Source organism: Piliocolobus tephrosceles, chromosome Y (genome assembly GCF_002776525.5).
Source record: "Piliocolobus tephrosceles isolate RC106 chromosome Y, ASM277652v3, whole genome shotgun sequence".
NCBI lineage: Eukaryota > Metazoa > Chordata > Mammalia > Primates > Cercopithecidae > Piliocolobus > Piliocolobus tephrosceles.
The window spans coordinates 20,732,231-20,746,227 of record NC_045456.1 but is presented as its reverse complement, the minus strand read 5'-3'; the positions used below and the strand labels follow the sequence as shown (position 1 = coordinate 20,746,227).

At 43.6% G+C, this 13,997-nt stretch overlaps 1 non-coding gene across 1 annotated transcript; it reads right to left on the bottom strand.

The window, feature by feature from the left end:
* Nucleotides 1-649: 649 nt before the first annotated feature.
* Nucleotides 650-783, bottom strand: LOC111531386. The gene has a single exon (XR_002728273.1). It is a non-coding gene; the product is annotated as a small nucleolar RNA SNORA48 (small nucleolar RNA).
* Between the last annotated feature and the right edge of the window lie 13,214 nt (nucleotides 784-13,997).

The following is a 13,997-nucleotide window of genomic DNA, read 5'->3' as shown; positions in this document are numbered from 1 at the left end:
CTCACAGCCAACTTGTAGATAAAATCGCATCCCCTTGCTCTTGTGGGTGTAATGAAAATTCCCACTCGGTAGGTGTTCTACTATTACGATGTTAGGTCTGGTGGAATGCCAGTGCTGTTTGCCTGTTGCCATAATTAATCAACCATTGACACTTGAGTAAGAATTAATAAATGAGTGCACTGTCAGCAAATGGGTTGTCAGTTTCGAAAACCCAGCTGATTTACTTCCAAGAAAGACAAAGCCCCCACTGCAGCACAGCGCCTGGAATTAACGGAGTTTATCTGCTAAAGGAGAAGGCAGACTCCAAAAAGGGGTTAACAGGAAACTGAACACAAGTCCTTCTCACGTCAGGATTTTCCAGAGCACAGACTGACCTTTTACAGCTCCACAGTAAAAACCAGTGACTTCTGAAGAGGGATTCTGAATCATATTTTTCCCCAAGGATTTGGAAGAGTCACTTTTTCATGTGTCATCCTCACTTGTTGGGGACATGTGTGTGTGGCTTCATGATTGATCGCCTTATGCAAACTTTAATTCTGTACACAAGTCTACACTGGTTATTCTACGTAGGTGGTCCAATTCCCCATTTATTTGCCCCTTTTTCTGCCATGCTGTTATCCCTTAAAATGAGCTTTACTTTTTTTTTTTTTAATGTGTCCAAGGCACGAACCAGGCATAGGCACAGATGAGAAGCCACGCTGGGATGAACAAGGGGTTGCTTTGTCCCTGGTGATATGAGACGGGCACCACCAACCAGATGCCACTCTACCCAGGTCAGGGACATAAAATGAGCTTCTTAGGGCAAATCAGAAGGGCACTCAAGGAGAGTCAGAGATACAGTTTGGATCTGTGTTCCCACCAAATCTCAGGTCAAACTGTAGTCCCCAGTTTTGGAGGTGGGGCCTGGAGAGAGGTGACTGGCTCATAGGGATGTTACTGGTCCTCAAACTGACCCTTTTCTCATTTTAATATTAAAAAGCACACCTGCGGGTAGAGATATAAGATGCTAATGAGACCTGCAGTCCACGAACAAGCATGTACGGCTACTGCGCATGTGCACCCAGAGGACCACCCAGAACATGCTTACTAGCAACACCTCTTTCCACCTCCTTATGAATCATCATGTAAGACTCCCAGAAAGGGAGTTTCTCCAGCAATAATCATTACTCTCTCACCGTAACTAGTTGTCTGCCCTGAATCTCCTTTCGCAGCTTGTACTCTCTATTCTCCCACTGACTTGCAAAATACTCTTTTTGTTTTGCAATAATTTACTCTATGCTGCATCTCCTTATCTGTGTGTCTGTGTTTAAATTATTTTAAACTATGAAGACAAGAATCAAGGTATCACAACAGCCGTCAGTAATGTGAGAACGGACTAATAGGAACAGAAAATGAGGAAAACGGTTATCAGGTAGCAGGACGAGAAAGTCCCTAATCTCATCCTGCAAACAACCTGCACCACACCAGGCTCACAGGCCCTCCTGTATCCTTCCAGCTCACAGGGACCCCCACCATCCTTCCAAGCTGAAATATCCCCCATGTTCTCCCAAGCTCAAAGTGGCTTCCACATCTTTCCAAGCTCTCACTCACTCACAGTCCATGTCCTCCAAATTATATTTCTCAGAAGATTCCACAACTTTCTTTTCCTGCCTCTTCTCTGCAGGCAGAGGTTAGAATCAGCCTCTCTGGTCAGCCTCATCTGAACTCCTTTTTCTGTCTTTTCTTCCCATTCGTTCATAATCAGTGCTTTTATTAACATCTCCACACTTGGACATCCTAGGTGAAATGTGCTGCCTGCGGGGCTCTGACGGATACCCCATCTTCATTCATTCATTTCTATAAAGGAACTTGAGGCTTGCAATCCTGTTCACTGTTAAATTTGCCTTTTTAAACCCAGCCTCATATTCCACCATCCTACAGAAACCCCCATGGCTCCAGTCTCCCAAAAGTAAATTTAGGGGGAAAATAGCCTATGATATACAACTTGCACAATTTTCTCTGTTGATTTCACCTTTCTGATTTGGCTGAAGTTTCACAATGCAGGCATGTCATCATCACTCTTCCAACAGGAAGAAACCTTTTCCTTCAATCCCCGGCAAACTGCAGAACTAGCAGATGAGTAGCACTGGCACTCAAAATATTTAGACACATATGAGGGCGTTTCTTGCCCAAAACGACAGCTCAACTTTACTGCTACTGTTTACTGTAATGTTGGGAGGCTTGTGAATTTTTCTGACCCTGCAGCAAAGGTGAAGATCAGTTATCCAATAACTGATGTCACAAAACAGATGTCATGAAGCAAACATCTGCAATGGTAATGGTGTAGCAGGACGAGCCACAGACAAAACTCCTCAGACGCGGAGTTAAAGAAGGAAGAGGTTTATTCAGCCCGGGGCACCGGCAAGACTCCTGTCTCAAGAGCCGAGCTCCCCAAGTGAGCAATTCCTGTCCCTTTTAAGGGCTCACAACTCTAAGAGGGTACACATGAGAGGGTCGTGGTCAATTGAGCAAGCAGGCGGTACGTGACTGGGGGCTGCATGCACCGGTAATTAGATTGGAACAAAACAGGATAGGGATTTTCACAGTGCTTTTCTATACAATGCCTGTAATCTATACATAACATAACCGATTAGGTCAGGGGTCGATCTACCAGGCCCAGGGTACAGCTCTGGGCTGTCTGCTTGGGGGGTTCATTTCTGCCTTTTAATTGGGCATAAGACAATGTGAGGGGTGGTCTCCTCCCTTAATGGAACAGGAAGCTTACACTCTTCCTAGCTTGGAAACAATGGTCAACAAGAGTTAACTCTGCGAAGTGTGCTGGGGAAATGCTAATTTTCTCACACTTTCCATGCTCATGCTGAGTCCCTGGGGCAGCATGACCAAGAGCTCTAAGAAGAGAAGGAGAATCTCTTTCCATTTACCCCCCACTCCAAACATGCATGCAAACAAATGGGTGCATCAATAGAGTAAGTTCACACTCATCTACCAAAGGGTTCAATAAACTGACAATTACATGATCCCATTTGGGGGTCAAAACATAGACATTTTGGTTTCTTCCAATAATAACAACTTTGCACTAGTAGTTCACTATCTAGAGCAAATAAACGAGAGAAGCATGATGACTATGAAATAAAAATCACAACTGAGTCAGACTTTGAGAAAGGAGACAGTATGTATTCACTGACAGCCAGATATTTCAGCAAGATGTACCAGGTAGTTGTTCTTGAGAGAATTAATAATAGATGAATCTCAGGTTCAGAACAGGCGAAAGTAAAAACAACAAACCTGAATGCTACAGACAACTTGGAACAAGAATGTTCCAAAAAAATATGACTTCAAGATGCTCAGGAACTAGATCCCTTCCTTTTATCTCTTCTACCACCCTAATACATGACTTTCATCTTCAAGTTTGCCTCATGACTCAGTGTGAATGCTGAAGCTCCAGCCATCGTATCTACATCCCAGAAAGCAGATGAGGGAGCAGTGAGGAACAAAATGACGTCTGTGCCAAGTGAATTAGCTCTTTCTCTGCATTCTTCCTAAATGTCCCACGACATTTCTACTGCAATCCTATTGAACTTAGTTACTTGGCCCCAACTAGTTGAATGAGAGGCTAGCAACTATAGTTTGCTTGCTAAGTTTGAAACATTACCACCCCCAAAAAATTTTGAATTCACTTGAGAATGGAGTTCGGGGCAGGCTCAGTGGTTCATACTTGTAATCCCAATACTTTGGGAGGCTGAAGCAGGAAGATCACTTGAGGCCAGGAGTTCAAGACCAGCCTGGGCAACATGGCAAAACCCTGTCTCTACAAAAAAATTAGCTGGGCGTGGTAGCAGGTACCTGTAGTCCCAGCTACTTGGGAGGCTGAGGCAGGAGAATCACTTGAGCCCAGCAGATGGAGCTTACAGTGAGCCAAGACTGTGCCACTGCACTTCAGCCTGGGCAATGAGAATGAAACTCTATCTCAAAAAAAAAAAAAGAGAGTGAGAGCGAGAGTGAGAGAATGGACTGCAGTTATCAAATACCAGTTTCTGCTCCAAATACCATGGAATAACCGACTTGATGAGAGCTTAGAGATGACAGCTTAGAGATGGGTCACTGAAGATATGTGAGCCACAGACACCAACTTCTAGAAAAGCAGTGTACACTCCCCTGCAGGCTCACTCCCAAGCAAGCCAATTGTTCACTGTGGCGTTTGGGTCTCCTGTCCCTTGCTCCACTCTCCCCACACATCCCCAGTCACCCTGGAGGTCAGAATCTGAAATGGGCTAGCAGGGCTGCTGTCTTCGGGAGGCTCCAGGGAAACCATTTCTTGCTTTTTTCTAACTTCTAGGGGCTGCCTGCATTCCTTGGCTCATGGCTCCTTCCTCTGTCTTCAAAACCAGAAGTGTTGCTTCACCTCCACCTTCTCTGTCTGTCTCTGCCTCTCTCTATCTCTCCTTCTGCCTCTGTCTGTCTCAACCTCTCTCTGTCTCTCTGCCTCTGTCTCTGTCTCCCTGTCTGCCTTTCTGTCCCCCGTTCTCTCTCCTTCTCTGTGTGTCTCTCTCTATCTCTCTTTCCTTGTGTCTCTTTGTCTCTCCCTGTCTCTTTGTCTCTGTCTCTGTTTCTCTCTGTCTCTCTTTGTGTTTTTCCATCTCTCTTTGTCTCTCTCTCTGTGTGTGTGTCTCTGTGTGTCCCTCTCTCTGTCTTTCCTTCTCTTTCTCTGTCTCTCTGTCTCTTTCTCTCTCTCTCTGTCTCTGCTTTCTTCAGCACACGTCTTTGACTCCTTGCTGCTGCCCTCTTCCAAGGAGCTTGGTGTTACACTGAGCTCATCTGAATAATCCAGAATAGTCTCCCCTCTCAAGAGCCTTAATCTGGAAAGTCCTGTTTGCCATGTAATGTAAAAGATTCACAGGTTTCTGAGATTAGGACATGAACATCTGGGGACAGGGGAGACCCATGTTGCAGCCCATAGCAACCACATTAGGATTCTAAATAAAACAATAGTGTCAGCCAGGCACAGTGGCTCACACCTGTAGTCCCAGCTATTCAGGAGGCTGAGGCGAGAGGATCGCTTAAGCCCAGGGGTGAGCTACGACTGCACCACTGCACTTCAGCCGGGGCGACAGAGCAAGACCCTGTCTCAAAATAAACACATTAATTAATTCAATAGAACAGAATTTGTTTTTCTAAAAGGTATTTACTGTTTTGATGACTGTTACCTGAATGTTTCAGGTAATGGATTATTTATTTATTTATTTATTTATTTATTTATTTATTTATTTATTTATAAAGATGGGCTCTTGCTTTGTTGCCCAGGCTGGAATACAGTGGTCCAATCATAGCTCATTGCAGCAGTGACTTCCTGGGCTCAAATGATCCTTCCACTTCAGGCTCCCGAGGAGCTGGGACAACAAGTGTGCACTACCACTCTCTGCTTATTTTTCAAAAGATTTTAGTAGAGACGAGGTCTCATTATGTTGCTCAGGCTGGTCCAGAACTCCTGGGCTCATGTGGTCCTCCCACCTCAACCTCCCAACGTGCTGGGATTACAAGTGTGAGCTACCAAACCTGGCCATGCTGATTTTAAAGCCTATTTAAATCTTAAAGCATTACATTGTACTCCATTTGATGACATAATAATATTTACGACCATGTTCATATGATGGTGCTGAAACATGTTGAGTGTTCAAAGAAAGAACCACTGTTGCAGACTGACATCAACGTTTAGAATGCCTTGTGGACATAAATATCACAAAGAAAAAAAGAAGTGGTTTTCTTTCGCCCTCAGAAGACTACTTGGTGAATAAACCAGTGACATTTCACTTTAAAGAGAAAATTAAGCAGGTAGGGTTTGCTTCAAAGTAAATGTGTGCTGAGCATAGGGGAATAAGAAGTGGAGAAACCTTGTATATTGGAAAGGGTAAAATTAACTCTCGGAGTGTGGCTAAAATTCAAGGTAAGGAACACAGTAAGTTATCAGAACATGAATAATTAAGGTAATACAGGTAGAGTTTTACAAATTCAGTTTGCAAAACAAATATCCAAACAATGGCTGAATAATTAGTAAGATCTATAGTTTAGCATTTAACAAAAAGGATCCACTTCAGATGCCGATCTGTGAGCCAATCTGTGTCTATTTCCATTCCTCTTTAGAGCACAGCAGTCATATATTCAGTATAGTGTGATAGATATGCCAGGAGCAGTGGCTCACACCTGTAATCCCAGCACTTTGGGAGGCTGAGGCGGGCGGATCACCAGAGGTCAGGAGTTCAAGACCAGCCTGGCCAACATGGCAAAACCTCGTCTCTACTAAAAATACAAAAAATCATATAAGCAGCCACTTTTCCCCAGCACATGGGGTCTCCTCTGTAGGCTTTGGAGCCCCCTCCCTCTGTCTCTGTACAGGGGAGCTTCTTCCATCTTTCTTCTCCCTTCTTTCTTTCTTTCTATTAAACTCTCTGCTCCTTAAAGCCAAAAAAAGATCAAAAAAATACAAATACAAATACAAAAAATAGCCAGGTGTGGTGATGCACGCCTGTAATCCCTGCTAATTGGGAGGCTGAGGCAGGAGAATTGCTTGGACTTGAGAGGCGGAGGTTGCAGTAAGCTGAGATCATGCCACTGCACTCCAGCCTCGGCGACAGGGTGAGACTCTATTAAAAAAAAAAAAAGAAGAAGAATATGATAGAAAGATAGATAATAAAATAATAGATTAACAGATGATACATGATAGGTAAGGTAAATGGATAGATGATAGATAAAGTGATAGGTTAATAGGTAATATATTAACACAATAACAGATGATAGAGATGATATGTAAATAGACAATACAGAAAATGATAGATCGATAGGTGATAGACATGATAGATAGCTAGACAGATGACTGATAGAAAGATAATAGGTGACTACTTGACAGAAAGATGACAGACAAATAGAAGAGAGGTAGATAGATATGATAGGAAGATGATAAATGACAGACAATAGATAGATAGATGATAATGATAGATGATAGATATAATAGATAGATAGATAAATGCATATGATCGATATGATAGAAAGATGATAGACAGATAGATAATAGAGAGAGAGAGATGACAGATAGATAGATAGATAGATAGATAGATAGATAGATAGATAGATAGATAGATCAGTAGATAGTACATACATACTTCCGTTTCTATGGCCACTTGTTAAATAAATGCCTAATGTTTTATATGTTGACATATAAAAGCGTGTGTTCAGTCCAACTTCCGCTGTGAAAAACAGCACTTGAAATCTAACACCACTCAAAGAACTTGGTGCATTTTCTTGGCTGTAGTGCTGGTCAAGTTTGGCCCCAGCTGCCTAGACTAAGTGGCAGAATCAGGATAGGTGGCCAGAGCAGTGTGGAGCCCCATCATCCCACTCAACAATGACATAAACGTGAAGTGAGGGCTAGACTCGGGAGATAAGAGGTTGGATATAGTGGACGAGTCACCAAGATCCAGAGTCTACCACGGAAATCAGACCGTGGGGCTTACAGTGGGATGGACAGAGCAGGACACAGGACCAGGACGGTGACTTAGTGGGTCCACATGAATACTCATTGATGGTAGTTAGTGAAGAGGGGACTTTTTTGTGGAGTCAAGATCCAAGCCATGGGAACTCTGTCATCTGGTCCCAAAAACTGAGACCTAAAAAGGCTTTTATCTCTGAAGAATTTTGACAAACGCATACTTACTTACCTGAACAAGACAACAGCATCAAAATATAGAAGATGAGGGGCAAAAAGAGAGAACAAGGTACTGGGTTTCCCCAATATCTTCCAGGGACATTACTAAGCTCTTAAGATGAAACACATCCCATAACCCACACCACCACCAGGAGATAGGCACTATTCTCATCTTCATCTTAACAAATAAGACAATGGATGCTCAGAGAGATTAGAGAATGTGGCCAGGTTTCCACAAGCAATAAGCAGAAACACCATTGCTTGTAAGAACCTGATCTATAATAGTGCAAAGGCAGTCTAACACTTATTTACAGTTCAAAGGATTGTAACAAGTAGATTTTTTTTCTGTTACCCACCCCCCCACCCCGCCTGCTTCATATTTTCACTAGCCAGCATTTAAATTATAAGCAGAGGTCCGGTGCAGTGGCTCACGCTTGTAATCTCAGCACTTTGGGAGGCCGTGGTGGGTGAATCACTTGAGGTCAGGAGTTCGAGACCAGCCTGGCCAACATGGTGAAACCCCGTCTCTACTAAAAATGCAAAAATTAGCCAGGCATAGTGACACATTCCTGTAGTCCCAGCTACTCGGGAAGCTGAGATAGGAGAATTGCTTGAACCTGGGAAGTGGAGGTTTCAGTGAACTGAGATCGTACCACTGCACTCCAGCCTGGGCGACAAAGCCAGACTCCATCTCAAAAAAATAAAAATAAAAATAATACAAAATAAATTATAAGCAGAATTTCCATTGCATTTTGCTTATCTGAGGTGCACATAACTTGGGGATAAAAACACTCGTATTCAAGAGCTAAATAAAGTTAGACACAATTACAGACATGAACACTATGAAGTTCTAGGAAGGGAAACACTAGAAACAAGAGGGGTGTAACTAAAAGCAAATCAAACCATCTGCTTTCATGTAAGTACATTCTATTCTTCATTACTTCGTTTTTGCAATCACATGACAATATTCCAGTGCACACACTGAATGTCTCTCTCCTCTCTTGTAGGCAACAAGAATGGACAAGACATCTTAAGCTACTCAACTTCAAATTATGCACAAGTGAATTTTAAAGACACACAGGGCTATTTTACCGGCACAGACTTGGAACTGTGTCCTGGTAGCGTCTACACATCTCGGCCAACGCAAACACATCTCAGGTGTGGCAAAAAAACAGGTGCAGCCAAGTGTCTCTACCCTTCAGAGAATGTGTACATTGGCTCATGAAAAATGTGCACACAGCAATTCCATGAAAGGTTCATAAAGTATCATTTAAAGTAATATCGTTCAGCACGTTTTAAAAGTTGCGAAGGAAGCAGAGATAAAATAGAAACGGACAGAACTTGATGAAAACATAGTCAGTTTGGACTGCTCTCAGAAAAGGAGAACACACTATATTTTTATTTAATAGCTGGAGCTTGGGAACCATCTGAAACTCTGGAACAACTGCCTCCATTTTCCACTCCCCTCAGCCAGGCTAGAAACAGCATTGATTATAAAAAGTAGTGAACACTCTTGTACCAAGAAAAATACGTCCATTGTAGCATCTGCTGGGGTAAGGCAGAATGGAAAAACCAGAGCCATCCCATTATCATAAACCAGACTCCCAAATGAAGAGGAAAGGAGGAGTGGGTGCGGGGACTGAGATTTCCAAGCAGAGTTAACTTCTGGTCCTCATTTGAGCTGGAATGGAGGGACTTACTACTTCGAATCTCTGAGACATTGTCCTTTTCCAACCCAACAGCACTGGATTCCACAAGGTATTTTGAGGATGGCTCCATCGCCAAATAAGCAAAGAAAGCAGAAAGCAGCATAATGTCTGGGGTACGGACAAGGTGCCTGCATTATGCTTGGGCCACCATAACAAAGGTCCACAGACCGGGTGGCTTAAATAACAGACATTTACTCTCCCACAGTCCTGGAGGCTGGAAGTCCAAAATCAAGGTGTGGGCAGGGCTGGTTCCTCCAGAGGCCTCTCTCCTTGGCTTCTAGACATTGTCTTTTCCCTTTTCCTCATGTGGTTGTTCCTCTGTGTGTGTCTGTGCCATCTCCTGTTCTTATAAGGATTCCAGTCCTGTTGGATCAAGGACCACCCTACTGACCTTATTTTACCTTTGTCACCTCTTTAAAGACCCCATCTCCAAATATAGTCACATTCTGAGGTCCTGGAGGTTAGGATTTCAACATATGGATTTGAAGAGGATACAGTTCAGCCCATCACTCCTCTCTCTCCTGACAAAGCATGTTTCATGCTGAAATGGTATGCACAAGTCACTAGCAGCTGCTTGGCATATGTCGATGGAGAGAGAAGGAATTCAGGCACTAGCAGTAAATATCAGAACACATAGCAAGAGAGAGCATCACCCTTGGACCATGTTTTAAAATTTGTTTTTTATCCTCTAAATCAGAGGCTGACAAACTAGGGTTCACTGGGCAAACTCAGCCCATCATCTGTTTTTGTAAATAAAGTTTTATCAGCACACAGCCACACCCATTTATTTACATATTTTCTGTGGCTGTATTTTCAACCCAATGGCAGAGTAGATGCTGTGGAGACCAGATGATCCACTAGGCCAAAGATACTTGGCCAGATTAATAAAAAAAACAAAACAAAACAAAACAAAAAAATGGTGTGCCAATTCCTGCTCTAAATGATGGGATGTCTTGATTAGAAAGAATTTTATTTAAGAGCATGGCACACTCACTTTTATAATTTTGTGATTACCCAAGCAATCCTGTAGGAATTGAACTAGAAGGAAGTGCCAGATGGAAGAAGACCTCAAGGGAGACGGGGCATAGGGATGTAAGATAGGAATCTGTGTGTGAGATAATCATGGAAGGCTGAAATTTCCTTTAAGACCTAGAGAGTAAGTTCTTCGGGGAAAGAAAATTGCAGGGCAGAAAGGAGGCAAACATGACATGCAAAGGTTTGCAGCCCCTGATCTGACATGTGGGCAAGAACTTTTCATGGGTGCAGAGACTATTCCCAGGCAGCTTACAGACCTGGCAGGGTGAAGCACCACCACAGATCAGTGCATTAGTCTGTTCTTATGCTGCTAATAAAGATATACCCAAGACTGGGTAATTTATAAAGGAGAGAGGCTTAATTGACTCACAGTTCCACATGGCTGGGGAGGTCTCACTATCATGGCAGAAGGCGAATGAGGAGCAAAGTCACGTCTTACATGTTGGCAGACAAGAGAGCATATGCAGGGGAATTCCCCTTTATAAAACCATCGCATCTTGTGAGACTTATTCACTATCACCAGAACAGCATGAGAAAGACCTGCCATCATGATTCAATTACTTCCCACTGGGTCCCTCCCATAACACATAGGAATTATGGGAGCTACAATTCAAGATTTGGGAGGGGACACCGCCAAATCATATCAATCAGTAAGTGATTGATCAGAGCGCAGGGGTAGTCTCAAGAGGATGTGGTTTGTAGAGTTGATCCAGGCTGGCAGCCTGAGGGCTGGTACTGGCCTGAGGCATCAAAGAAAAGAAGAAAGTCAGGTGGAGCTAGTAGACTAAGATCAAAGAGATGGGGAAGGATTATGAGGATGCTGGGGAAAGAGGGCTAAAGCTAAAGTATTAGGGTCAGATGCTGACTACTGTGAAATGTAAGATTTCAGAGATAATACAGATGCTGTGATGATAAGAAGGACCAGGGTGAAGACATGACAGCTGTCTGTTTTTTAAGCTATTTGAGTGAGGTTACAAGAAGATCACTGCAGGGGAGGAATTCAGCATTGGGACATTCATGTCCATCTGGGAAGTGACTTTGGTGTTCATTATATCTGGTCACAGATGTAGCAATGGAGTCTTCCCAGTCTGTGAAATGGGAGCCACTTCTGGCCCCAAGAAGTAGAATTCTAGGTCTTGGGTCCATGATGTAACCTACAAATTGCATCTCCATGTGGTTGGGCATGAATGAGAACCTGTTTCTGATTTGTAGCTTCTACTTTTATGGTATTCAGAGCTCTAAGTTTCTTCTCAACCTTATAATTATTAATAGCTCAGGGATTATCTATGGCACTGGAGCAGATCTCATCTCCAAGTCCAAGATTATGGGGATTAGCTCACCCCAGGGGGATGGAATTAGAAGTGATTTCCCTGCCTCCTCTCCTAAGATTAAAAAAAAAAAAAAAAAAAATGAGGCCAGTTGGTTCACTCCTATAATCCCAGCACTTCTGGAGGCCGAGATGGGAGGATTCCTTAAGCCCAGGAGTTTGAGACTAGCCTGGGCAACACAGGGAGACCTCATTTCTACAATAAAAATATAAAAATTACCCGGGCATGTGGTGGCACACGTCTGTGGTCCCAGCTACTCAGGAGGCTGAGATGGGAGGATCCTTTGAGCCCAGGAGGTCAAGTTTGCAGTGAGTCGTGATTGCACCACTGCACTCCAGCCTGGGCAACAAAGTAAGACTCTGTCTCAAAAAACAATTAACTAGAAATTCTACATAGCAATAATTTTTTTGTCTATACCAAGACATAGACAGGCATCTTCACTCGATTTCCCCATCATTCCAGCCATCTCCACTCACCCCAAATATCCAGTACCTAGTGGCCAGCAGCAGGATTCATGTCCAGTGCAGGGATTTAGGATTCTGTGTGGTAGGTCATGTAGACCCCACTGTACCCAATGAAGTGGCCAACACTGTCTTGGGGTGCCGAGCCTTTAAATCATCCCCTGTGGGGTTACACTGTTCTCATCAGTCGGGACGTTTGTCCACCATGTTGACCTCTGCCTCCTTGGTTGGTCCTGACAGATGCTGTGATGGTCTCACTATTGACTAGGGATGTAAATGAGATACAGGAAGTCTGTGGTCAACTGAAGCTTCAGCTTTGGTCAGTGTCCCAGGAGGATCCCATGGAAACAGACAGGGAGAAAATGAGCAGAGGTTGGCCATAGGACTGTCTGTGCACCGGGGTGAGGATGGCAGGAGAAGGTCCCACAGGGAGCAGAAGACCCTTTCCCATGTTATTTAGGACCACAGAAGTCTGTGATTCTGCAGACACTTTGTTGGTGGCACTTTCTTCTGGCAACCCTACTGTTGTGGTCTGAATGTCTGTGTCCTCCCAAAATTCACGTGTTAAGCCCTAACCTTCAAGGTGATGATGGTGGAAGGTGGGGCCTTTCGGAGGTGATGAGGTCATGAGGGTGGAGACTCACAAATGGGATTAGCGCCCTTATAAAAGAGACACACAGCCAGGTGCGGTGGCTCACGCCTGTAATCCCAGCACTTTGGGAGGCCGAGGCAGGCGGGTCACTTGAGGTCAGGAGTTCGAGACCAGCCTGGTCAACATGGCAAAACCCCATCTCTACCAAAACTACAAAAAGTTAGCCAGGCATGGTGGCACACACGTGTGGTCCTAGCTACTTGGAAAGCTAAGGTGGGAGGATGGCTTGGGTCCGGGAGGCAGAGGTTACAGTGAGTTGAGATTGAGCCACTGCACTCCAGCCTGGGTGACAGAGCAAGACCCTGTCTAAAAAAAAAAAAAAATTTTAAAAAAGAGACACCATGGTTCATGCCTATAATCCCAGCATTTTGAGAGGTCAAGGTGAGAGGATTGTTGGAGGCCAAAAGCTCAAGATCAGCCTGGGCAACATAGCAAGACCGTGTATCCACAAAGACATTTAAACATTAGCTGGGCATGGTGACATACAGCTGTAGTCCCAGCTACTCAGGAGGCTGAGGTGGCAGGATTGCTTGAGCCCCAGAGTTCGCGGCTGCAGTGAGCTATCATCATGCCACTGCACTCCAGCCTGGGTGACAGAGTGAGACTCTGTCTGAAAAAAATTAAAAATAAAAAAATTAAAATAACCATTTTCATGTTTTTATATCAAACTTAAATATACATATAAATATATGTATTCAATATACACTCTTAAATTTTAGTGAAATAAGCTTTTGTGTGTACCTTATCTGAAAAAAGCCAACATTCCTTCCTAAACTCTTCCCTCCTGAAAAACAACAGTAGTAAAAATAATAAGTAGCATGTTTGCTAACTGAAAAAACTAGCGCAACAGCCAGAAGGAAGAACAGCAATGTTGACATTTAAAGGAGGACTACAATTTTAAGCAAGAGCTTGTGGTCAGTTTATTTGCATTGTTTGGCTTTTCAACTCAATGTGTTCCAGAAGGTTCTCAGATTTATATTGAAGAAGAGTTTTATAAGTTGGACTATGATGTTATTGGTTTTTGAAAAGCAGTGACACTGATGGCCTTAGAGGCTAGGTACCTTAGCAAGGATATATCTTCATGTACAAAGAAAGATACCTTTCTCCCTCCCTCCC